The sequence below is a fragment of the Ambystoma mexicanum genome, chromosome 10 (genome assembly GCF_040938575.1).
Source record: "Ambystoma mexicanum isolate Mex_15411 chromosome 10, UKY_AmexF1_1, whole genome shotgun sequence".
NCBI classification, from domain to species: domain Eukaryota; kingdom Metazoa; phylum Chordata; class Amphibia; order Caudata; family Ambystomatidae; genus Ambystoma; species Ambystoma mexicanum.
The window spans coordinates 732720099-732746483 of NC_090932.1; the positions used below are offsets into that span (position 1 = coordinate 732720099).

Sequence of the window (26385 nt, forward strand, 5' to 3'; positions counted from 1 at the left end):
ACAGCCTCCAGTCAGAAATGACCATCAGATCCAGGTCCCCTCCCATGTCACCCCAGTCAGGGGGCGCGTAACATCTTTCCTCACGGCATGGGAGGGGATAACTTCAGACCAGTGGGTCATAAAGACGGTCGCCCACGGGTACTGCGTGGAATTCGCCCGACCTCTACAATTCAGACCACTGCGCTCACAGCGCCTCTCACCGGACCATCTGGAGATCCTGAATCAAGAGGTGGAAGCGCTGCTGGGAAAGGATGCCATAGACGCCGTCCCTTTTCTTCATGTAAACAAGGGTATTTATTAAGTGTGCTTCCTTGTACCCAAAAAGGACCTCACCATGCGCCCTGTTCTAGACTTGCGCCCAGCAAACAAGTTCAGAAAACCTCAAAGTTTCGCATGGTAACGCTACATGAGGTGATCCCACTGTTTCAACAGTGGGACTACATGGCAACATTGGACATGAAAGATGCAAACTTTCATATTTCAATGTTACCTGCGCACAGGCAATATCTAAGGTTCATGATAATGGACAGGCATTGCCAATTCAAAGTGCTGCCCTTCGGCATTGCCTTAGCGCCAAGGGTATTTATTTACCAACGTCCTGGCAGTAGCAGCAGCACACCTGCGCAGACTGTCTGTCCCAGTTTAGCCTTACCTCGACGACTGGCTCATAACAGGGGGCTCGTACGACACATTTTTTTTGATCACCCAAAAGACCGTAGACCTTCTGCTCATTCTGGGTTTCTCTATCAACGAGAAAAAATCCAGTTTAGTCCTCAGTCAGCTAAAACAATTTCTGGGAGCTCTAATCCAGACGAAAGACGGCCTCGTCTTCCCCTCCAACGAGAGAGTTCAGAGCATGCTTTTTCAGATCCCTCAATATGTAGCCAGTCGGGAGGAGACGTTGCGCAAAGCCATGCGTTTGCTAGGAATGATGGCGTCATGTATATACTTGGTTCCCCATGCGCGACTGCGCATGAAAGAGTGGCTCAACAGCCAGTGGTGTCAGGCCAGCGGACAATGGGAAGATCTGGTAGTTGTCTCGCCAGCCCTCGTTCTCTCTCTGCAGTGGTGGTCAAGGGAAAACCTTCTGAAGGGGGGAAAACCCTTCCTTTGCTCGTGTCCTTTTTTTTTTTTACCACCACATGAAATGAAGCCTCAATCTGCTAATAAACATCCCGAACCACCGCAGGTACCAAACATGACAGCCAGTGACCCGCTGATCCTGCCACAGGTCTGCTTGACCGGACCAGTTAGATCTCATTGAAGAACCTCTGCAGACCCTGTACAGTGATGCCCCCCGTTCGCCATGGACTGCAAAATTATTTGTGTGTAATCTCTTCGATATTGCTCAGGTCTCCCGTGGACTCCTCATCACTGAGATGATTTTATTACAGTGGACCATGAACACCCTCCGCCTCCCCCTGCCTTTGTGTTCTGGTGCCTGGCTTGGTGGCATTGTTTTACTGGCATGGTGGCATTGTTTTACTGGCATGGTGCCCTTGAACTCGAGTGGGATATCTTTTTTTTTTTTTAATCTGTGCTGATTTCCATGTCGTGGCCAGTGCCCACCACCAATGCTGTGGTAGATTTTCACACTGCGTGTCTTTTAAAATTTGGGCATGCTATACCACTGAGATCCTCTGAAATATAAGTGAGAGGGTGCCTCGAAGTGAGGTTACATCGCCACCTGGTTTGCACCCAACTTTGCCCTGATTGGCAAAATGGAAATAAATGCATAAACAGCAAAGACAATAAATACGGCCCTGGCACCCAGGCAGCCATTTACCTTCTTTCGTTTTTCTGCATTTATTTTGATTTTTCATATTGCTGCGTTCTTGGTTCGGCCCGTGATGGGCTCTTAGAGCCAGGCCTGACCCCCAGGCTCGGCCATACCCATGAATTCCCTGGCTCCTCCAGGTCTAGTATGTACAAGCAATCATGCATGTGAGAATGGACGTTAATCACTGTTGCATTCATAGCTTCTAGTTCTTCAGCATGACAATGCTTCATTCACGAATTTGGTTAGTCAAGAGTGGGGCCTGTGTGCAGATGCAAATCAACCAACCATTGTATGTAACACTGACACCCACCAGCTCCCGGCATGTTTTACATCTGTCTTGCGAGTGTGTCAACTTTGTTGTGTTACGCCCCAGGATGGTATGTCGCCACAAAGTCAAATAAGGTAAAAAAGTAGATGCCAACTGACCTGTCTGGCACTGTTGCACTTCATAGTGGCGAGAGCTTGTAAGTTACAATGATCATCTATACGGTTACCTGGTGTTAGACATCCATAAGATAGTGGCGCCACTCTTGGAATGCAGCTTTGATAGCAAGCTACTCTTTCCAGTATGGAATAGTTCTGTTCTGCAGGATTAGATTTCATGGAAAAGAAGGCAATGGGGCGCAAACGCCTCGTGGAAGTACACATTTGTAATAAAATGGTCCCTATTGCAACAGGAGAGGCATCAGCTTCTACAGCAATTGGCTTTTGAGACTCGGGATGTTCCAGTACTGGGGCTGTCCTAAAGGCCTTTTTTAGTGTAGATAAGGCTTCTTGAGCTTCCGTCGCCCAAACAAATGGGACAGACAGACTGGTGCTGCTATGGTGGAGAAGGAGCTGATGAAGTGCCTATAACATTTTGCGATTCCAAAAAAAGGATTGGACTGTCTTCATACATGTGGATGGAGGCCAATCGAGGACTGCTGAAACCTCAGTGTCCCCAATCCTTGCACTTTGAGGGATTAGTACAAATCCCCAAAACTCAACATCAGTGGCTTGAAATGGGTTCTTGAAGCAGTGCACTGAACAATATTCTGAGGGACAGCCAACCCACTTACTCACCCAATCAACCACATGATTATGTTCCCTTATCAAAGGTATGCCAAGGATGACACCGAATCGGGGAGCCACTTTGAGGTCCAACAGTTCAGTTACTCGTGTTTCTGAATCTTCACCATTGTGACTTCTTCTATTCTCTTGGTTACCAAACTAGACTACAACATAGAGCCATCATCTGCCTGCACAGACTCGTGGTGGGTTTTGGGGATAGCCAGAAGCCCCAATTGTCTGGCATACCCAATATCCATATAATTCCTGGTGGCTCTGGGGTCTATTGTAGCAATCACCATGATAGGCGTTGATGTCAGTGGCCACATAGGTATGTTGTGACGATGGAGGTCCCTCAAGGGGTGGACTCGCCCAAGGGACACTTAGTTGGAGTATTTCCCAATTTCTTGGTGGGTCTTTTGGGACATTATCTGCTATAATGTATTGCTTGAGTGCAGTACAGATTATTAGAACTATTTGCATAGGCTCAGGTTCGCCTCCTATACCCGAACCCTGGAGCATCCGATTTAGGGACTGTACACCTGTCGAGATGTCTGTTAGCCCAGTCTTTCTGCCTTTTCGGGCATCCAGTTGTAGCAACAATTCCGAAAACACAGTGGGTGAATGAAGGAACCACCATAACGGAGTCTTGGAGATCCTCTGAGAGCCCCTTGTAAAATACTGCAGCCTTCTGATTTTCAGGCTACCAGTGGCCAATTGATTGAAATGGGCAATATAGCAAACACACTTTTTCTATCTTGCATAAGATCCAATAGCCCATAGTCAGTCACTTGGGTTCGATGACCTGATTCATGATAGGGCATCAAAGTCATATGGGACCAGGTTGTTAGCCATCAATAGTGGGTTTTCCCAGGAAGCCCTGTAACCCTCTGCCCCCAAATGAGATAGCAGAAAGGTTGCCTAAGTAGTAGCGTCAGGGAATGCTTGCGGCCTGTATATAAAATGCAATTTGCACTGATTAAAGAATGTGTTGTATGCCTTTGGTTCCCTTAAAACGTCTCTGGGGGTGCTAACAGGAAAGAGAGTGGACAGAACCACAGGCTAGATCGAAGCCAGGCGCTGTGGAGGATGGAGACGCAGGCGCAAAATCCTTATCTGGGAGCAACAGATGTATATTGTTTTTCATAATATTCATCCTTTGGTGCATGGATTTGTGAGTGGCAATCATGCTTGCGCTTAAGTCATTGGCTGCTTGTAAAAGAGCAGCCCAAGGGGTCTGCTCCAGCCTCCATATTCCGAGAGGGTGGGCTACTCAATCTGTAAAACGCAGGCTCTGTATTTCTGCTCAAGTCTTCGAAATGGCAGACCTTTCCAAGAGCAGTGCATCTGCAAACAGCTTTAACACAGGCTGCAGGGAGCTTCGCCGAAAGGTCAGGAGGAATCCCACCAGGCTCTCTCCCAAGCTGCAAACAGTAAGCAGTGAATTCTTCTACCGAAATCCAGGTGTCGGAAGAGACGGTCATGTGGTTTAGGCAATCCCTGATGCAGAAATGGATAGGAGAAAGGATAGGGACAAGAGGAAAAGGGAGTGGGGCTGTCCGGCGAGGCACATGGGTGTAACGAAGGGAAAGAAAGACAAGGCATGAAGCAGGGTGGCTGTCCCAGGTGGCACCAAAACGAAACTAAGGGAGACGAAGCACAAGTTAGTCCAAGGACAGGTATCCACAAGGCTCATAGCTGAAGTCACAAGTCATTGCAGAGTTAAACAGAACAAAGTACATCATGCAATTGTCAATGGACCCATGCAAGCAATCCAGAAGAAAAATTCAAATGGCAACCCAAGGGACAGTCCAGGAATCTAGATGGAAGTAAAGCAAGTAAGCAATCCAAATAAGCAAACCAGCCAGGAACAGGCAAAGGGAATCCTGGTACACAATCTAAATTCAGCGCACAAACAGGCAGAAACAAACCAAGAACAGATGTGCTACTCATGATCAATTTTGAGGAGCAGGTGTTCGTCCCTTGCCGGCTCCTATATCGAAAGACGCAGATGTCCATCACTGCACTTCAGGCGCGCATGATGTCATGCTGTTGTGTGTGGTGTGCACAGAGAATGCCGGGAGGATTAGTCTACACCAGACAGGCGCTATGGCAAGTGCCAGGTGCAAGGACGCCATACGTGCCCACGATGTGCCAGTAACCTGACAGTTGGGGGCATCAGTGTTTCAATCTTTAAGTGTGATTTTTAAAACCGTGATCAAGTCTTCTTTCCCCTGACCTTTCATAGATTTCAATAATATACATTGAGAATCAGGCTCACCTCTGAAACTGTAATGTGGGGCTCCTCCCAAAACTAATCCAGCCCACTGCAAAGCTTAGTCCACCCACCATCTGAAACAGAAAACTGCTGACAGAGCAATTTTTCATAGACTTTCCATTGATTTTCAAAATTAACAGTGAACAAGGTTATTCATGATGTCGGGCCTCTAATCTAAATTTCCTTCAATGACACAAAACCATAGCCAAATTGGCTGCCTACTTCATAGGATTAGCATAGTGAATTGGAATATTTTTTCTCTGTATGCAGTTGACTTTGCAAAATAGCTGAAATTCAGATTTGATACTTAAGGGGCGTCTTTTATAGTAGAGAAAGGTATCTGTAAAATGTGCTTTGTTCATTTTTCAAGTGCATGTGCTCTGAAATATCGAACATTATTTTACAGCATATTGAAAAATAAGGGTCATCTGTAGGCACCTGAATTTATTAACAATTAAAATCGAGAAAATGTTACAAACAATCTAACAAGATCTTTAAATACATAGGGCCTTATTACAATCTTGGCGGAATGGGTTAACAGGTGCCGCTAATGGATGCGGACCCGTTAAACCCATTCCGCCTGATTACGAGGTCCCCTCGTGGTACCCGGTAAGGAAGCCTGGTAAAACTAGCCCCCTATGGGGGCTCGAATGGGAATGGGGAAGTTCCCGGCCCAAGTTCCCTGAGGGAGGAATTACCGGGCCCTCCAAACTCGGAATGGCCCAGTAATTCTCCATTCAGGGAACCTGGTTTTGGAGGCAGCCATGCCATGCCAATAGTGTTAGCAGTGGTTCAGATCTGCCCTCTAAAGAGGAAACGTAATGGGTTGGGCAATACTCTTGCTTATTGGGTACAGGGCTTTGTAAATGTTCCAGTGAACATATGAACTTCTTGAGGGTTTGCGGTGGCAGGTTTTGCATGTGTTGGAGGAACGATGTGGGCATGTTTTATGTGACGCTGGTTGTTGGGTGTGTCGGAATTTGAAAGGGCGTTTTTCTGCGGCCTAGTAAGCCATGCAGTAGAGCATTCATTTGTGAATGGGAGAACACTTCTGCTTGCATGGTTGAGTGAAAGTTTGTGATGCACACACAAGAAGCTGTACAATCTCGCTAACCTGCACCTTGGAAGCGAGATTAGGGCCTTGTGTAAACTGCATATGATGTGGTGCAATGTTGATCAGCACTGCGTGTATACAATATGGGCATTCGGGCATTCTCCCTTGTTCATTGCCCCTCAATTAAAAAGTTGTTCCGCGTACCGGAGTATTCCCTGCATTAACCAAAGAGCTCCTAAAATATGCAGGGACTCCTATAGGAGCCTTTGTAGTCTTGAGAAATCTGGAAGCAAGATTGTGAGTGGGATTGTCAAACCATCATTATTGCCATATAGCGACACATGCAGTACGAGTATGTAGTCGCAGGAGTCCTCTAACACATCAAGGTGTGGTTATCATAGCTGTAAATTAATAAATTAATGTCCCCTGGTCTTTTCCTCTTTTCAAACAATAACGGTGGTTGGCAGGATGCATGCATTGCTTTCGACGATAAATATTACCCTTTGTAACCATTTGGCAAAAATGCCAGAATTTAGTATTTTTGAATATATCAGTATTGAAGTACTTACTAGGTGTCTTGAAATTTAGAAACTCAAATCTTCAACTTTTGCAATACTGCTCTGTGGTGTAAGGGCGTTATTTTCCGTGGAACATGCCTGCATCAGATGAGTCATGTGTTTGGGTAATCAGCAGATCATGTTGTAAACATTGTCATCTGTTACATTCTAATATTAAACTCATATTTGCGCTACTGTTTCTCGCGGTGATAGTTTGAAAAAACGCTTTAATTTCGATTTGGCAAATTATGCAGAATACAACATTGCAGTGCTAAAGACAGCTAGTATTTTCTATAGCATACACGTTCATTGAACAAAAATAACTTTATCTTAAATTGGAAAAACCAAAGGTTGTGCCACTCTTGAAATGCAGATGATTATTATTTGTTTTTAATTTTAGACCAGGAGGAGGCTTTTGCCATGTTCACTGGGAAAGGCTGCACATTGCCGGTTCACTGCAGATTCCTCTGTGGCTACTCTACCTTAGAATGCAAGTGGTGGCTGTGCCGATCCAAAATGTTTTTCCTTGCCCCATGGCAGTTACAAGAGTTCTGTGGTCAGCCAATGACGAGTAGCTTGCTGTTCAGGAAACGCTGGCTTGCGAGGAGCCACGCTGTATTTTGTGCCCAGTGGCGAGTATAAAGGCACTTCGTATGGGACGCTGCACTTGCAGCGCTCCACCTGCAGGCCTCCTGGGTGGCCCATTATATCCATGCCTCATGAAAGAACTGAAAGAGAAAATGACTCACTGCAGTTTCCCACTTTTGACATGACGGACACCAGCAGCCTTGCGCCACGGTGGAACCGATGGTTACAGGAACTCCAAATATACATTGATGCAACAGGGGTGAGGGAAGAGCGCCACCTCAGGGGAATACTCCTACACTCGTTATAGTCCGCAGCATCATCCTTGAAATGACACAAAGCTCCACCAATAAATACATTTCAAGGAATTATTCACGCCCTGAACAACTACTTCGCTCCACTGCGAACCGTAGATTATGAACGCCATATTTTTCATACGACCACGCAAGACAAAGGGTAAACCCTCGACAATATTGTCATGAGACTCGGGGGGGGGGGGGGGGGGGGAGGCTAAAAATGAATTAATAAATAAATAAAATATTGTGACTTTGAACATTACTCGATTGAAGAAGCCCCCAAATCGTAAACAATTGCTGGATGCGAGTCAGCGAAATTTGGAAAAAACTGATACAGAGGACCAGGTCACTAGAGGAAATACTACAATTAGCCAGAGCGGACATGGCTCTCTCCATGCAGACCAAATCCTTAGGAAACATTATAATCACGCAGATGCCAGCCACTGCGCCATTATGCCAAATCTGGGCATCAGAACGAGACACTAATAAAGAAAAAAAAGAAATGCTATAGGTGCGGCTCAAATTTCCCCCATGTAGGGCCATGCCTGGCACTTGGTCACACATGCGACAAGTGTGGTGGTGAAAACCATTTCCAGTCCGTCTGTAAAAATATCAGGCACTGCCAGACGTCCACAAACTACAGTGGGCCCAGCTGACACAAGTCTCTCCCCTTCTCACCTGCTTTTGTTGTTTGCTTGCAACCTTCTGTGATGTCTTCTTTCTCACGGTCCGGGATTTGTACAAATCCGAATGCTGGTCCTCGGATTCCAGCGTGAGGTTCGCTATCCAACTTCCGGGAACGTTCAGAAGTCCAGGGTGGATACCAGGAAGGAATGATGTTCGCACTCGGAGGCACGGAACGCCGTGACCCGAGCGCGGAAGAAAATCCAGGAAGTTCGGAGGTAAGGTAGAGGAATGGGAGGAAGGAAGGGGGATTCAAGGAAACGGGAACTAGGAATTAGAAGAAAGGCCCGAGCGAACTCCAACAACACACGTCCGACTACAGCGAGCGGTAGCGTTGAGACGTGCAGAGCCGCGGGGCGTGTCTGTTTTGTCGAGCGTACAGCGTAGAGACTGGCCAGCAGCATTCCGTTTCAAGCGGCCATGTTGGAAGGCTCACTGTATTCAATCCCCTATGGGTCAGGGACCAGGAAGTCCAGAAGGGACGCAGACGACAGTTCATGACACCAGCAGGAGACGGGACAGCTCCAACTCAAGACGGCTTACATCACCAACAAGCAGAAGTCCACGATCTCCAAGCAGGAGGAGAGAATCCCAGCACAGATCCAGACAAACAAAAGACAGGAGAGATGAATCTAGAAGAAGACGTTCCCCTGAAATCATGGAAAAGTGATCCACGAGACACAAGGTGCTCTATATTGAAGTCTCACCAAGACCCAGAAACGGTCCAGGCTCATCGTCGTCCAGCAGCGACTGCAATGCAAACAAGGCTATATACATGAAAATTCCTTATTGACACTGGGGCAACCGTGAAGGTAGTCAATGAGGGTACATACCATGGATTCACTAGAAGACGCTTCGTCCAGCTGACGTTGACATTTATCCATATAGAGCAAACCCACCGTTAAAATGTAAAGGTATGTTCAAGGCCACCTGCACATAAAAGGACAAAATATCAAAATTACTGATATACGGAATAGAAGGAGAGGGACCAGGTGGCAGCATGCTCAGCTTCAAGTCTGCTATACAGCTGGGTCTCGTACTCATCATGTACCAAATAACGACAGCATGCACCAGAAGACGAAAAGACATGATGCAAAAACTCTTCCCAACCCTATTCAAAGGACTTGGCTGCCTCAAGGGAAAACAAGTCAAAATACATATCATTCGCGATGTCAAGCCTGTGGCACAACATTACAGAAGAATACCACAGAGGAGTGACCTCTGCCTTAATGCCAGTAAGACTGAGATTCTACTCATCGGCACACCCACTCCCGCCTTCCCTGCAGCTCTGTGGCCACTCTCTCTTGGCCCTCTTCCTGCTCCTACCTGCAAGGCAAAAAACCTCAGGGTCATCTTCGACTTCACACTCTCCTTCTCTCCTCACATCTCTGACGTCTCTAAGAAGTCACACTACCAGCTACACCGCCTCAGAGGCATCCTTCCTTTCCCCTTCTTCCCCCAGAAGCTCACTGTCTCTAGAGCCCTGGTTCTCTCGAAGCTGGACTACTGTAACAGCCTCTATCTAAATCTTCCTGCCTCTACTCTCTGCCCTTTGCAACTTATCCAGAGCAGGACTGCGAGACTTGTCCTTGGCCTCAAGCCCAGGGACCGTATCTCTCCAGGACTGCAATCGCTTCACTGGCTCCCAGTGGCTGCGAGGATCAAGTTCAAAACCCTCTGCATTGTCCACAAGGCCTTCTGGGGCCTTGGGCCAAAATACCTTCAACTCTCTCTTCCTAAATATCTTCCTTCTTGAGCTCATCTCTCATCCGCCTCCAACTCCCTCAGGGTCAGCCGCTTCTCCAAGCAACGAGTTGGGGGTAGATCTCTCTCCACAGCAGGGGCCCCCCTCTGGAACAGCCTTCCTGCCTCCCTGAAACTTGAGGACAACCATCTCCGGTTCCGGAAGCACCTCAAAGCCTTCCTCTTTGCCTCTGCTTTCTCTCCCCTGCTGAAATTACTGAAACTGCATGGAATCCGCAACTGGGCCACTCACCGATCTCAGTCCTTGGCCCAGCCACTCTCCCCTGCACTGCCTCCCTGGCAACCCCTGCACTGCGGGACTGTTCTCTGCATCCCTACAGTCCCCCTTCCGAGCACTTCTCTGCACTTACCTTGCACTTGCCACCAGTTGGCCTTTAGTATTTATCTTGTTATTCTACTAACCCTGTATTGCACTTTCCCCTCTCCCTTTCACCCTTGCACTTTTCCCTTCCCCTCTACCCTTGCACTTGCACGATCTGAATGACACCTGGCCTAGTAGGATCGTTGTCTGTCTCCCCTTGTTTCCCCCCCGCCTCGTCGCGCCTTGAAACACTTGTGTATAGGCGCGTTACAAATGCCATATCATATCATATCCTATCATATCACTGAACATCCAGAGCAAGTTGAGGACAAAATACAAGCTCTCCTGGATCAAGACATCAAAGAGCATGCAGCTGGACCTACACCCTGGGTATCCCCCAGTCCTGAAGAAAGGAAACTGAAAAAGCATTCATATCTGTATGGACATGAGGGCACCAAACAAAGCCATTGAAAGAGAGAGACATACGTCACCGAGAATTACAGACATATGCACCTGCTTCATGGGACAAAAAGTGTTCTCAAAATTAGATCTCAACAAAGGCGATCATCAGCTTGAGTTACATCCCGAATCCCGATACATAACCACATTCTCCACCCATGTGGGTTTATTTTGTTACAAGGGACTCCGCTTTGGAGTGTCCTCGGCCGCAGACATTTTCCAGAATGAGATACACCAGGTAATTGAGCACATTCCACAATGTCCCAATTATAGAGGTGACCTCTTAGGTTTTGGCGCCACTTAGGAATCTCATGACAACACACTGCGGCAAGCGTGCATGGCACTGGAAGAGGCTAATCTTCCCTGAATGTTGACAAATGTGAACTCAATAAGACAACGCTCAAATTCTTTGGGCACATTTTCTCGCAGGAAGGCTTCCAACCTGACCCAGAAAAAGTTCAAGCACTTTTAGAAGCACCTATGCCACAATCTGTTTCAGCCACCCGTTCTTTCCTGGGAATGGCTAGTTACTGTACCAGGTATATACAGGACTTTGCATCCATCAGCACCCCGCTAAGACATCTAATAGGAAAGGAACAAGAATTTGCGTGGTCAAATGACTGTGAGGATGCTTTTCAGGAAATAAAACGCTGCATCGCATCAACCTTGTGCATGGCGTACTACGATCGAAAACCTAGAAACAGAAACTCGCCGTTGATGTGAGACCAGTCGGCTTAGCGGCAATCCTTGCACAATTCAAGCCTGGCTCTCCTTTATCAGAATCACGGCAAATCGTGGCATATGCCAGTCACAGTCTATCGCCTGTGAGCACTACCATCTATTTCTATATGGACAACATTTCACCATCATCACAGATCATCAGACCCTCACAACCATATATGGAAAATCAACAGCAAAACCGCCCCCACGAATTGGCAGGTGGGGACTCTGCCTCCAAGAATACACCTTCAAAATACTGCACCGACCCGGGAACGAAAACAATCCGGCTGATTTCTTATCTAGATATCTCCCTACCTGCAAAACATGAGACACAATCTCGCAAGGCAGATCAATATGTGAACTGTATCATCAGCAACGCACTTCCCAAGTCACTAAACATTCCACAACCTGAACAAGGACCGGGTCCTCTCCATAGTGAAAGAAAGAGTACTTTCCGGCAGATGCCATGTGCAAAACAATTGGAAATAACTCTGTTGGAGCAAGAAGAGAAACACCTCCGAACACATTCTTCTGAAGCATTCCCTGTCACTGTCCCTGGAAGGTCTGCTGCTAAAGGAAGATCGGATAGTAATTCCACACACACAATACAAGACAGAGCCATTGACCTGGTCGACACTGGACACAGGGGAATAGTCTCCACCATACGACTGTTGCGAACAAAAGTATGGTTTCCGCAAATGGACACAAAAGTGGAAGAAACCTTGGGGAAGTGTACAATATGCAAGGCAGTTGCTCCCTACACATTTCCAGAACCTCTACAGATGACAGCCATGCCGACTCAAGAATGATGTGAAGTGGCAGTTGACCTGTTCGGCCCCTTGCCAACGGCAAGCACGTCTTGGTAATCATGGATGAGATGCCCCGATTTCCAGAGGTACACTTGATAAGCTCCACGGCAGCACATGTTGTCATTCCAGCTCTAGGCAAAACATTTACCGATTACGGCATCCCAACAGTGGTAAAGTATGACAATGGTCCACAGTTTAGTGGACAGGAATTCAGAATGTTCGCCGAATATCTATGCTTTCAACATAGAAAGATCAGCCCGCTATGGCCACAGGCGAATGGCATCATAGAACGTTAAATGGCCAATCTGAAGCGCATCCTGCAAATATGTAACCTCACCAGAGGATCACTTATGCAAACGATCTGCAACTTACTGCAGGACTATCGGAGCACACCTCACAGCCCCACGGGAGTATGTCCATCCGAACTCATGTTCGTCAGAATCAACATCCTGCACTCTAGTACGAATGAGACAGCTGCTGACACAGACATAAGGGAGAGAGAAAAGGACAGAGGGAGCATGGAAAAAAGACCAATGCAGATGCAAGGAGAAGGGCAAAAGAACCAGAAGTATGCATCAGGGACCAAGTACTTGTGTGCCAAGAACAAGGGTCCAAAGAGACACCGGCATTCAACACACGACCCATGACAGTCACCCACATCAAGGGATCCATGGTGACAGCAGCAAGTCCCCAAGGTACGGTCACCAGAAACTCCTCGTTTTTCAAACGGATAGAAAGTGAAGCAACACTGCAGAACGAAGGGAGTACCTAGTCTGATGTTGACTCCACAGCTGCTCTGACTTCATGGAGGCTGATGTGGACACAGACAATAGTGATAGCGAGAGGGATGATCGCCTCCAAGGGATTCACAGCCCATCCAAAAGAACAATACGAAGACCCACAAGCTGGGTAGAAGAGATGGGTTAAAGTTAGAAGTTTGTTAAAGTGAAGGGTAGATGTAGTGTCCTCTTTCTATGTTCCTCGTATGAAGGTAGGACACAGTCTTCTGTCCATGCCGAGCACCTAGGCACGGCATGGGTAGGCAGGGGTACAGCCAAAATTGTCAGCAGTTGCCATTAGGAGATAAAAGAAGTTGACACGCAATGCGCACAGGCTCTGTGTCTTATTTACTTGACTGTTACATTACTGCAGTGTCCCTGCCTACATGCAACACTTTGGCTCCACATTTGATGCCTCACAACCTTCTTTGGGACATTCAGAGGCGGGAACATTCTTAGCATAGGCCGCAGAAGCTCCATGAAACCGGTTAGAAAAATTATGCATTTAAAAAGAAAAGTGTGCGAAAATGTATTTGTGTATGTATGTGTAAGCTTGGCAAACACTGAAAAGAGCAGGGTAACTCTAGCCTCTGGACCAGAGTATTATAATAGCATCAAGAAACAGAAAAGATATGTCCAGAGCAAAGTATATTTAGAAAAAATGTATCCAAATTTATTAAAGATGATACAAAAATTGAAAACTGGTGAATAAATCACACAAAGTTATTGTACACTAATCATTTTAACATAGCAAAACAGCAGCAACAATATGCCGAAAATCGGCTAAAACTTCATCACTCATACTCAACATACCAAGTTCATTCATACACACACAACTCATCATACCGTGGCACACATCCAAAGTACTAAAAAACACCAAAAAACATGCTAAAAACCAATGGGGAAGAGGAATCCATAACTAGTCCCCATAATAACACACATTATTGCGGTGTTTACAAACAATAGAAATAATTCTCAAACAATCTATTGTCAGGGTGGATAGAAAAAACAAATGCAAAGATCACATCCCTGTAGAATTTTTCTCTCGACCGGTTTCGACGTGTAGTAGTGGTTAACTGAACGTCTTCCTCAGGAGGTGGATGTTACCATTCTGAAAAACAAGTACGCAAAAGCGACTATAAGCTACTACATGAAAAAGTCTTTGCCGACTGCCTATAACATACAATTAAAAAAGAGAAACAGGACTGCTGGCTAGCAGCCTGAATTGTTGAAAACAATTTAAGAACCGTGTATACCATAGTGAAAATAAGCATATACGGCCCCCGCTACAACAGCTGTGTAAACCAGAACAAAAGGGTAAGTGACTCCCAAAAGAGAACCGTGCAAGATGGGAGGGAACCTTCAGGACCATGGTGAATCGACAACAAGAATGTGTATATATAATAATATATATCTAAATATCAAAAAAGACCAACCAATGGTAATATCTGTGTCTAGAAAGGACTAGTAGTGGACTAACCTGATGAAAACCTTACTGCTGCAACAATCTATGCAGTGTAGTGTGGCCAGTCACACGAAACAATTCAGGACTAAAACATAACCTGAAACAAGAAACAAGACCAGAATGCACTAGGTCAGGTAAATGAAAAACCTAGATTCAAAATGGAGTGTCTATAACTGAGGCAAAAGTACTAATAGCTCACCTGAAGGGCGCCCCATGCAGTTTAAGATGATCCAGCAATACATGTATTTGAAAAGTAAAGAGGCAGCGCCACTTAGCCTTAGCCTTCAACGCCGTCTGCAAATCACTGCAAAAATGGCACAAGAGCTCCATTACAATGTTAAATGGCAAGCAGTGACCCACGGCTTACCAGAGTAGAAGGGCACTGCATGAAATACATCTAAAGATCACCAATAGAATGGGAGGCAGCCTACGGACAACCACGCCATTCTGAGGAATCCAAAAGGTGTTTAAATATAAAGGCACGAAAAGCCCAATAAATCAGATGGAGCTACGAGCACAATTGAAATAAGAAGGTAAACTTAAAGGCAAATGGCAGCAGTCTAAGATAAGCGGTGCTATGTTTAAATATAAACACACGAAGTGTCAAATAAATCAATTGGAACGGCTCGTACGATTAAAATGTGATAACGAGCTCAAAGGACAACAAACAGCAGTCTAAAGGGCGACGCTGCAAAGTTAATTGTGCAGAGGGCTGTAGCTGAAAAGCTATTAACATTGCAGGAAGGCTGGCCACACGCTTACCTGCAGGACGGTTGCTGTATAATAAAATTGTCCAGCAAAAAGAGAGACCAGATGGTAATCTCTTTGTTTAAAACTAATTGCAAATTCGAAACGCTACGCATGCGTGTATAGACCTGCAAGGAGTGACTGGCTACAGCCAATAGTACACAGAAGCCTTTTTTTAAAAAGGCAAAGCTAAAGACTGACTGTGCATGTCAGCAAGTGCTGCCAGTAAAGACATTGCACGAGCAAAACAAAGCGCAAATAATGCAGCCCAAATTAGAAGAAAATAATAATGAAAGGCGCCGCTGTTGATAGAAAAAATAATAATAAGTAAACACTAAAAATAAATAAATATATATCGGACTAAAAAACAGCGTTAATAAATTTTGGGCTGCCATCACCACACCAAGTGAATTCTGGGAGTTGTAGTCCAATATAGGCTTGATGTACAATCCAATAGTTTACTAGTTGGTTCTAAAATATTACAGAACTATGTAACAAGCGCCATATCTCTAAGCAATTCTAAAGCTACTATGCAATGACAAAAAGAGTGTTTATAAACCAGAGATAGGCAAGAAAGATGGTAAGAAAGCTTTGGCTGAAAGACGATAATCTAATATAAATGATGTTAAATTGTGTCAATTAAACTAAATAACTAAACAATCGTAATAGCCATAGAGGGCAAATAGAGAAATGCAGAACAAACTTGCTAACGACTATTGAAGTCCCACGACTCCAATGTGTTCAGGCCTTTGTGGAGTGTTTTTAAATTAAACATCCACATTTGTTCCTTGTAGGACAATTTATTAGCCAGTTGTATTGTGTTATTGGCAAAACATTTTTCCAAACAAAACCAAATTAAGGAGTCTGGGTTATGTCCCATTTCTACGCAATGAATCACTAGTGGAGCCGAAAGGTTGCGTGTTCTAATTTTAGACCGGTGCTCATTGATACGTAGATGGACTTCCCTAGAAGTTTTTCCTACGTACAAGAGCTGACACGGGCACTGGATAGCATAAATAACATTCTTACTTTTGCACGTAGTAAATGTACGTAGTGCCCAAGATCTACCATTATAAGAAAAGTCTGTAATTTTTTTAGAAAATTTACAAGCTGCGCATGAAGTGCATGGATAGTGGCCTTTAACCTGGTTCAGGTTAGTATCTCTGACCTGGTTAATGCGTACAGGAAGTCTAGAGGCCCGGGTTAGTTTCTGCCCTAAATTTTTGCTTTTTTTAAAAGCAAATAAAGGTTTCTCTAACTGAAGATCTGTGGAATTAAGGATCCTCCAATTTTTCAAAACAATAGCTTTAATTGTCTCACTGTGTTGGCAAAAAGTGGACACACAAACCAACTGTTCCTTGTCCACAGTTTTGTTTTTAGGTCTTAGAAGGGCATCCCGATTGGTATATCGCGTTCTTTTTCTTGAATGTTTGATAAGTTTACGCGGATATCCGCGATCTAGCAATCTAGTCTGTAATACGTCCGCATGGGTATTAAATTGTATAAGGTTGGAACAATTGCGGCGTAACCGTAAAAACATCCCATAAGGGAGATTACGTAAAAGACTTTTAGGGTGTTGGCTTTCAAACTGTAGTGTCATGTTCCTTTCTGTGGGTTTTCTATAGAGCTCAGTCTGCAGGAACCCATCTTCGCTGTAAATAGATAGATCTAGGAACGCGATACGGGAGGTAGAGTGTTCCAGGGTAAATTTGATGTTAATATCTACTTGATTAAGCCACTGAACAAAAAGTTCAAGTGTGGCAATATCACCCTCCCATAGCAATAAGATGTCGTCAATATACCGACGGTATAACTTGATGTTAGTAATATAGGGATTACCATCATTAAGGACAAAATTCTCTTCAAACAAGGCCATAAAAATAATAGCCAAGTTGGGGGCAAACGCACAGCCCATTGACGTGCCTTTAGTTTGTGTGAAAAACTCATCCTTGAACTTGAAAAAACTGTTACAAAGAACCAATTCTACACATGTGGTCAAAAAGTTAGTGGGAACCGTATGTGCAGATGGTCGGCGATCCAACATAATTTGTAAGCACTGAATAGCCTTATCTTGGGGAATATTGGTATAAAGAGCCTCTATATCTAGGGCCACCAAGATCTGTTTGGAGGCATCAAATGGGAGGCCTTCCACCAAATTAATAACATCCCTAGAATCTAGCAGAAATGTAGGCGTCGCCATTGCCAAAGGTTTAATGAACACGTCTATATATTTGGATAACGGCTCTAAAATAGAGCCGCATCCCGAGACTATTGGACGACCAGGCGGGTTAGATGTGTTTTTATGAATCTTAGGGATGATATAAAAAAGGGGAGTTCTTTCCTCTGAGAAATTAATAAACTCAAATTCTTTTTTAGACAATATTCCCTCTTCAAGTGCTTTTTCAGAAAGGCTAGAAATCTTCTTTTTGATCAAAGCAGTAGGATCGGCAATCATTTTACGGTAATGACCTGGAATGTTAAGAAGTCGAAAGACCTCTTGATCCTATGACCCCGAATCCCAAACAACTATACCTCCGCCTTTGTCAGCACTCTTTATCACAATGGATGGATCTTGTGAGAGAGATTCAATGGCGTGAAATTCAGCTAGTTGAAGATTGGGCCTCATGTTATTTCTGGGATTCTCGAGACATTTAGCAAGTTCCTTAAGCACAATCTTTTCAAAGACAAGGACTTCAGCCGGAAGTTCCGCTGTAGTAGGAGTGAAAAAAGAAGGTCTGACCAGACCTGACTTATTAAGCTCAGAAGTGTTTTCTTTTTCAGAAAAAAAGGCTCTTAGCCTAATCTTACGGAGGAATTGTTGGACTTCATTAGTAAGGTGCATAGCACTCGGGGTCTGTGTCGGAACGAAAGAGAGGCCGCGTTTTAGGATTGCCAGCTCAGGTTCAGAAATAATTCGAGAAGACAAATTAAAAATAGGAAGGGCCTCTTTCACCACCGGTACGACCGGTTGCGGGTTTGGAAATCGCGATGCCCCTGGCCTTGTGGAGGGGCGTTTAAGGCCTGCGGATAAGGTTGCCTGTGGGGGCCTCTGCCCTGTTGGAAGTGCCTGCGGCCTCTGTGACCGCCCCTTCCTCGAAAAGGGTGGTTCCCCAAGTTCGAATTAGTAGAATCTTCATTACTAGAGGAACTGGAAGATGTATCAGAAAAGGTGAGCCCACGTCTTCTGTACGTCCCCACATTCTGGATGCTGGATTGTTTCCAGAACGTTTGGAAGTTAAAATCCTCAGTCAAATAAGGGTATACAATCTCTTTTTTGAACATTGAGATATCTTTTTTTAGTTAACGAAACTAAACTCTTTCGTTCCGACACAGACCCCGAGTGCTATGCACCTTACTAATGAAGTCCAACAATTCCTCCGTAAGATTAGGCTAAGAGCCTTTTTTTCTGAAAAAGAAAACACTTCTGAGCTTAATAAGTCAGGTCTGGTCAGACCTTCTTTTTTCACTCCTACTACAGCGGAACTTCTGGCTGAAGTCCTTGTCTTTGAAAAGATTGTGCTTAAGGAACTTGCTAAATGTCTCGAGAATCCCAGAAATAACATGAGGCCCAATCTTCAACTAGCTGAATTTCACGCCATTGAATCTCTCTCACAAGATCCATCCATTGTGATAAAGAGTGCTGACAAAGGCGGAGGTATAGTTGTTTGGGATTCGGGGTCATACGATCAAGAGGTCTTTCGACTTCTTAACATTCCAGGTCATTACCGTAAAATGATTGCCGATCCTACTGCTTTGATCAAAAAGAAGATTTCTAGCCTTTCTGAAAAAGCACTTGAAGAGGGAATATTGTCTAAAAAAGAATTTGAGTTTATTAATTTCTTAGAGGAAAGAACTCCCCTTTTTTATATCATCCCAAGATTCATAAAAACACATCTAACCCGCCTGGTCGTCCAATAATCTCGGGATGCGGCTCTATTTTAGAGCCGTTATCCAAATATATAGACGTGTTCATTAAACCTTTGGCAATGGCGACGCCTACATTTCTGCTAGATTCTAGGGATGTTATTAATTTGGTGGAAGGCCTCCCATTTGATGCCTCCAAACAGATCTTGTTGGCCCCAGATATAGAGGCTCTTTATACCAATATTCCCCAAGATAAGGCTATTCAGTGCTTACAAATTATGTTGGATCTCCGACCATCTGCACATACGGTTCCCACTAACTTTTTGACCACATGTGTAGAATTGGTTCTTTGTAACAGTTTTTTCAAGTTCAAGGATGAGTTTTTCACACAAACTAAAGGCACGTCAATGGGCTGTGCGTTTGCCCCCAACTTGGCTATTATTTTTATGGCCTTGTTTGAAGAGAATTTTGTCCTTAATGATGGTAATCCCTATATTACTAACATCAAGTTATACCGTTGGTATATTGACGACATCTTATTGCTATGGGAGGGTGATATTGCCACACTTGAACTTTTTGTTCAGTGGCTTAATCAAGTAGATATTAACATCAAATTTACCCTGGAACACACTACCTCCCGTATCGCGTTCCTAGATCTATCTATTTACAGCGAAGATGGGTTCCTGCAGACTGAGCTCTATAGAAAACCCACAGAAAGGAACATGACACTACAGTTTGAAAGCCAACACCCTAAAAGTCTTTTACGTAATCTCCCTTATGGGATGTTTTTACGGTTACGCCGCAATTGTTCCAACCTTATACAATTTAATACCCATGCGGACGTATTACAGACTAGATTGCTAGATCGCGGATATCCGCGTAAACTTATCAAACATTCAAGAAAAAGAGCGCGATATACCAATCGGGATGCCCTTCTAAGACCTAAAAACAAAACTGTGGACAAGGAACAGTTGGTTTGTGTGTCCACTTTTTGCCAACACAGTGAGACAATTAAAGCTATTGTTTTGAAAAATTGGAGGATCCTTAATTCCACAGATCTTCAGTTAGAGAAACCTTTATTTGCTTTTAAAAAAAGCAAAAATTTAGGGCAGAAACTAACCCGGGCCTCTAGACTTCCTGTACGCATTAACCAGGTCAGAGATACTAACCTGAACCAGGTTAAAGGCCACTATCCATGCACTTCATGCGCAGCTTGTAAATTTTCTAAAAGAATTACAGACTTTTCTTATAATGGTAGATCTTGGGCACTACGTACATTTACTACGTGCAAAAGTAAGAATGTTATTTATGCTATCCAGTGCCCGTGTCAGCTCTTGTACGTAGGAAAAACTTCTAGGGAAGTCCATCTACGTATCAATGAGCACCGGTCTAAAATTAGAACACGCAACCTTTCGGCTCCACTAGTGATTCATTGCGTAGAAATGGGACATAACCCAGACTCCTTAATTTGGTTTTGTTTGGAAAAATGTTTTGCCAATAACACAATACAACTGGCTAATAAATTGTCCTACAAGGAACAAATGTGGATGTTTAATTTAAAAACACTCCACAAAGGCCTGAACACATTGGAGTCGTGGGACTTCAATAGTCGTTAGCAAGTTTGTTCTGCATTTCTCTATTTGCCCTCTATGGCTATTACGATTGTTTAGTTATTTAGTTTAATTGACACAATTTAACATCATTTATATTAGATTATCGTCTTTCAGCCAAAGCTTTCTTACCATCTTTCTTGCCTATCTCTGGTTTATAAACACTCTTTTTGTCATTGCATAGTAGCTTTAGAATTGCTTAGAGATATGGCGCTTGTTACATAGTTCTGTAATATTTTAGAACCAACTAGTAAACTATTGGATTGTACATCAAGCCTATATTGGACTACAACTCCCAGAATTCACTTGGTGTGGTGATGGCAGCCCAAAATTTATTTACGCTGTTTTTTAGTCCGATATATATTTATTTATTTTTAGTGTTTACTTATTATTATTTTTTCTATCAACAGCGGCGCCTTTCATTATTATTTTCTTCTAATTTGGGCTGTATTATTTGCGCTTTGTTTTGCTCGTGCAATGTCTTTACTGGCAGCACTTGCTGACATGCGCAGTCAGTCTTTAGCTTTGCCTTTTTAAAAAAAGGCTTCTGTGTACTATTGGCTGTAGCCAGTCACTCCTTGCAGGTCTATACACGCATGCGTAGCGTTTCGAATTTGCAATTAGTTTTAAACAAAGAGATTACCATCTGGTCTCTCTTTTTGCTGGACAATTTTATTATACAGCAACCGTCCTGCAGGTAAGCGTGTGGCCAGCCTTCCTGCAATGTTAATAGCTTTTCAGCTACAGCCCTCTGCACAATTAACTTTGCAGCGTCGCCCTTTAGACTGCTGTTTGTTGTCCTTTGAGCTCGTTATCACATTTTAATCGTACGAGCCGTTCCAATTGATTTATTTGACACTTCGTGTGTTTATATTTAAACATAGCACCGCTTATCTTAGACTGCTGCCATTTGCCTTTAAGTTTACCTTCTTATTTCAATTGTGCTCGTAGCTCCATCTGATTTATTGGGCTTTTCGTGCCTTTATATTTAAACACCTTTTGGATTCCTCAGAATGGCGTGGTTGTCCGTAGGCTGCCTCCCATTCTATTGGTGATCTTTAGATGTATTTCATGCAGTGCCCTTCTACTCTGGTAAGCCGTGGGTCACTGCTTGCCATTTAACATTGTAATGGAGCTCTTGTGCCATTTTTGCAGTGATTTGCAGACGGCGTTGAAGGCTAAGGCTAAGTGGCGCTGCCTCTTTACTTTTCAAATACATGTATTGCTGGATCATCTTAAACTGCATGGGGCGCCCTTCAGGTGAGCTATTAGTACTTTTGCCTCAGTTATAGACACTCCATTTTGAATCTAGGTTTTTCATTTACCTGACCTAGTGCATTCTGGTCTTGTTTCTTGTTTCAGGTTATGTTTTAGTCCTGAATTGTTTCGTGTGACTGGCCACACTACACTGCATAGATTGTTGCAGCAGTAAGGTTTTCATCAGGTTAGTCCACTACTAGTCCTTTCTAGACACAGATATTACCATTGGTTGGTCTTTTTTGATATTTAGATATATATTATTATATATACACATTCTTGTTGTCGATTCACCATGGTCCTGAAGGTTCCCTCCCATCTTGCACGGTTCTCTTTTGGGAGTCACTTACCCTTTTGTTCTGGTTTACACAGCTGTTGTAGCGGGGGCCGTATATGCTTATTTTCACTATGGTATACACGGTTCTTAAATTGTTTTCAACAATTCAGGCTGCTAGCCAGCAGTCCTGTTTCTCTTTTTTAATTGTATGTTATAGGCAGTCGGCAAAGACTTTTTCATGTAGTAGCTTATAGTCGCTTTTGCGTACTTGTTTTTCAGAATGGTAACATCCACCTCCTGAGGAAGACGTTCAGTTAACCACTACTACACGTCGAAACCGGTCGAGAGAAAAATTCTACAGGGATGTGATCTTTGCATTTGTTTTTTCTATCCACCCTGACAATAGATTGTTTGAGAATTATTTCTATTGTTTGTAAACACCGCAATAATGTGTGTTATTATGGGGACTAGTTATGAATTCCTCTTCCCCATTGGTTTTTAGCATGTTTTTTGGTGTTTTTTAGTACTTTGGATGTGTGCCACGGTATGATGAGTTGTGTGTGTATGAATGAACTTGGTATGTTGAGTATGAGTGATGAAGTTTTAGCCGATTTTCGGCATATTGTTGCTGCTGTTTTGCTATGTTAAAATGATTAGTGTACAATAACTTTGTGTGATTTATTCACCAGTTTTCAATTTTTGTATCATCTTTAATAAATTTGGATAAATTTTTTCTAAATATACTTTGCTCTGGACATATCTTTTCTGTTTCTTGATGTGTAAGCTTGGCAGACAGAGGCTCAGTTTGTGCGAAAAGAGGCATAAGGCAGAGCTGGGGGCAGCATGGACATATATTGTTGAGACAGACTGCAAGATGTGCCTTGTGCACTAGCAGCATGAAGGGGGCAGCACAAGGATATATTGAGTGACCACGCTTTTTGATTTGGGCACAGCATGATGAAAGGGGGAGATGTGCATGGGCTGATATTGTTGAGACTGATGGCATCATTGGTGTTGGGCATAGCCACCAAGAATGGGGCTATGCTATATTCTTGAAACAGCCCTTGTATTTTCTTTGGGTGCAGGTAGCATGAAAATGTCTTTACACTCACAATGATGACATATATTGAGATGGGCTTAGTGATTTGCTTTAGGTACACTGAGCATGAGCGGAAGCAGTGCTGGCAAATATGGTTGACAAGCTTCATGATCCGCTTTGTGTACAATGAGCATGAAGGGAGACGTTGGTGGCATATTGTTTGGGATTCAGGGTTAAATAACTCAAGCGTTAACCTGAAAATTAAGTTTTTTAAAAGTGACTTGAAAAATGTGAACTATAGACACTTGACTGGAGACCGAGGGGATTTCCTCCCATTTCTTTCTTTGTCAAGATGGAGCATTGGAATTTTCATTAAGGAAATCCGTGAGTTTCCCACTAAGCAATTTCCTCCCCTCTCCCCGGTCCACATGCAGGCAGCAGAAGTAGCATTTGTGTGCAGCTCAGCGCTGCAGTAAAAGTGATGTCCAGCACCTGCACACACACTGCAGACAAAGAACTGTGATACTCACCCGCACCGTTCTTTCATATGCCAGTGGGAGAAATGTAACCCTCGACTGAAGCAAAGCTGAACGCTTTAGGTAAGAAATTCAATCGGGTTATCTGCGCTCTATTTAGTAGGGCAGCATGCAGCTGTGTGGCATTCTAATATTCTCCCTTGTGAATGACATTGTTAGAAAAGCATGGTTTATCGATGCACTTCACGCTCTAATATGATGTGTTGGTAAGCCTCACCCGCCCTCGCTTTTTTTTTAAACCTATTTGTATTAATGTTCAGAATTAACATGGTCAACATTTTCCCCCATTACCGCCTCCACTCTTCCCTCCAGACTCCCAGCCAGCCAATGGTTCTTTCCATTTCAAAGGACTTTTGTGAGTCATGAATTGAAAAAGTCCAATATTATGATCTTGTGTGGGCACCATTGCACCATATAGTCACTTTATAGGAAGTATAGCACTGTTCCCCATTCTTTCCTGATGTTTTCCTGGTTGCCCTGTATCTTATATGTTAACCATTCCATTGTTCCATATGACGAAACCTTCTGCAGGCAATCGAAAATTGACAGTGGGGGTTGGTGTTGCCATTTTTGCGCAATTGCAAGCCATGCTGCGATTAGTAGGCCCATGAAGTTTCGTTGGTGCGTTTTGGGCACGTCCCTAGACCTGGAGTCTCACATTCTGCAAAGTCATGCTTTTTTCTCCCACCTGGCCTATGTTTTTAAACATCGCCTGTATCTGAAGCCTTGAATGCCCGGGCAGTCCCACCAGATATGTTTCCAGTTTCCCCCCGTTTACAGCCTCTCCGGCATAGGTCTGATGTTTGCGGATACATTGCGTTTAACCTCTCTGGGGTGTAGTGCCATTGAACTATAAATTGTACCCAAATTTTTCTCGGCTGTATTGCCTGTGTCAGTTTTGGAATGGCCCTCCAGGTGTGTTCCCATTGTGTTCTGGAAATTGTTTCCCCTAGCGACCTTTCCCACTTCTCAATATAATTCCATTGGATCTCCTCTTTTTGTGTATTTAAGAATTTGAGACAAGCTTCTTTGTGCCTATGAGATGTTAAGTATAGTTCGAAAGGAGTTGGCTCTCTGGTCGCTGCCTGCCTTATGGGTGGGGTCGACAGCCAATGTCTCAATTGTTCATATTTATGACTGTCTTTAGGCGTCAGGCCCAACAATGCTTTGCAGTCCTCGAATGACCTAATTTCTTTTTCCTGGTACATATCCCCAATTTTAATTCTCCCGCCATCTCCCATTTTTTGTATGCCCCCTTCACTACGCCCAGCGGCAATTCAGGGTTTCCAAACATGGGTTTAAAGGCGCTGGTACTTCCGTTAGCTCGCCTCTTTTTGTTTCATCCCATACGTCTAGCGCGGCCCTCATCCCCTCGCTAATTTGAAGATTTGGGTGTCTATGCTTTTTCTCTCTCCATAGCAGGTCCGACAGTGGTGGTCCCGCCACGCCCTATCTTGTTATGCTCAGATCTTGTGTGTGTCTGTTGTTAGTACCCACAGCTGCACCGCCTCATAATATTTCCAGAAGTGCCAAAGAGAGAGACCCCCTATGTGGTTTGCTGGTGTCAGAACCGTTCTCGCCACTCTGGGGGGTCTTTTTTTTCCAAATAAATGTCACAATTGTTCTGGTCAGAGATTTAAAGAATGACTTGGGGATTTTGATCGGCAGTGTATTCATTTTTATTCAGGTCATCCGGCCCCACCATGAGATCGTCAGCGGGTTACATCTCTCTGTGTCCTGTTTTATTCTGCCCAGTAGTTGTGGGAAGTTCTCCCCAAATTGCTGTCCCACCCGTGCCGTTGGGGTGATTCCTAGATATTTAATCCCTCTGTCTGCGATCTTTTGGTTTGAGGAAGTTGTGATCTTTTTATCCTGTCGTATTCCCTGGCTAGGATTAATAGTTCTGATTTCTGTCTGTTTATTTTTATTCCTGAAATAGTGCCAAATTCTTCCAATTCTTCCATCACCATTTTTGGCGTCTGCTCAGGGTCTGACAATGCTAGCAACATGTCATCCGCGTATGCCATTACTTTATGGGATTTCCCCACCATTTCTATGCCTTTAATAGTCTGAGTCTCGTATTCTAATCAGGAGGGGCTCCAAGTATAATGCATACAGGAGCGGGGAGGGAGGGCAGCCTTGTTTAGTTCCCCTGGTTATCCTCAGTTTGTCAGTTACCTCTCCATTTATGGCTACTCAAATGCCGGGGATATTATAATTGGCTTGTATCATTTTGATGTATTGATCCCCAAAGCCCATTTTCTTCAGAATGCGGAACAGGAGCAACCATTCTACGTTGTCAAGCGCTTTTTCCACGTCAAGTGAAAGGAGTACGGCCGCGACTGGGTCATCCCTATTTTTTCTCTCAGGGTTATTATTCATCTAGCATTGTCATGTGTTTGTCGTTCTGGGATAAAGCCTGATTGGTCCTGGCTTATTATTTTGGGGAGTAGGATTGCGAGTCTGTTAGCTAGGAC

General features: G+C 44.1%; 1 protein-coding gene and 2 long non-coding RNA genes across 4 annotated transcripts in view; 2 read left to right on the forward strand and 1 right to left on the reverse strand.

Moving 5' to 3' along the window:
* Positions 1-26385, forward strand: part of RNF13 (ring finger protein 13) — a 1183896-nt gene that overhangs the window by 219928 nt on the left and 937583 nt on the right. The gene's annotated exons all lie outside the window — the stretch shown is intronic.
* On the reverse strand, positions 13791-14880 carry LOC138493222 (uncharacterized). The gene is made up of 3 exons (XR_011276315.1): positions 14778-14880; positions 14594-14675; positions 13791-14224 (listed from the first exon to the last, which is right to left on the reverse strand). It is a non-coding gene; the product is annotated as an uncharacterized lncRNA (long non-coding RNA).
* Positions 21360-23072, forward strand: LOC138493223 (uncharacterized). The gene is made up of 4 exons (XR_011276316.1): positions 21360-21496; positions 21955-22059; positions 22162-22243; positions 22613-23072. It is a non-coding gene; the product is annotated as an uncharacterized lncRNA (long non-coding RNA).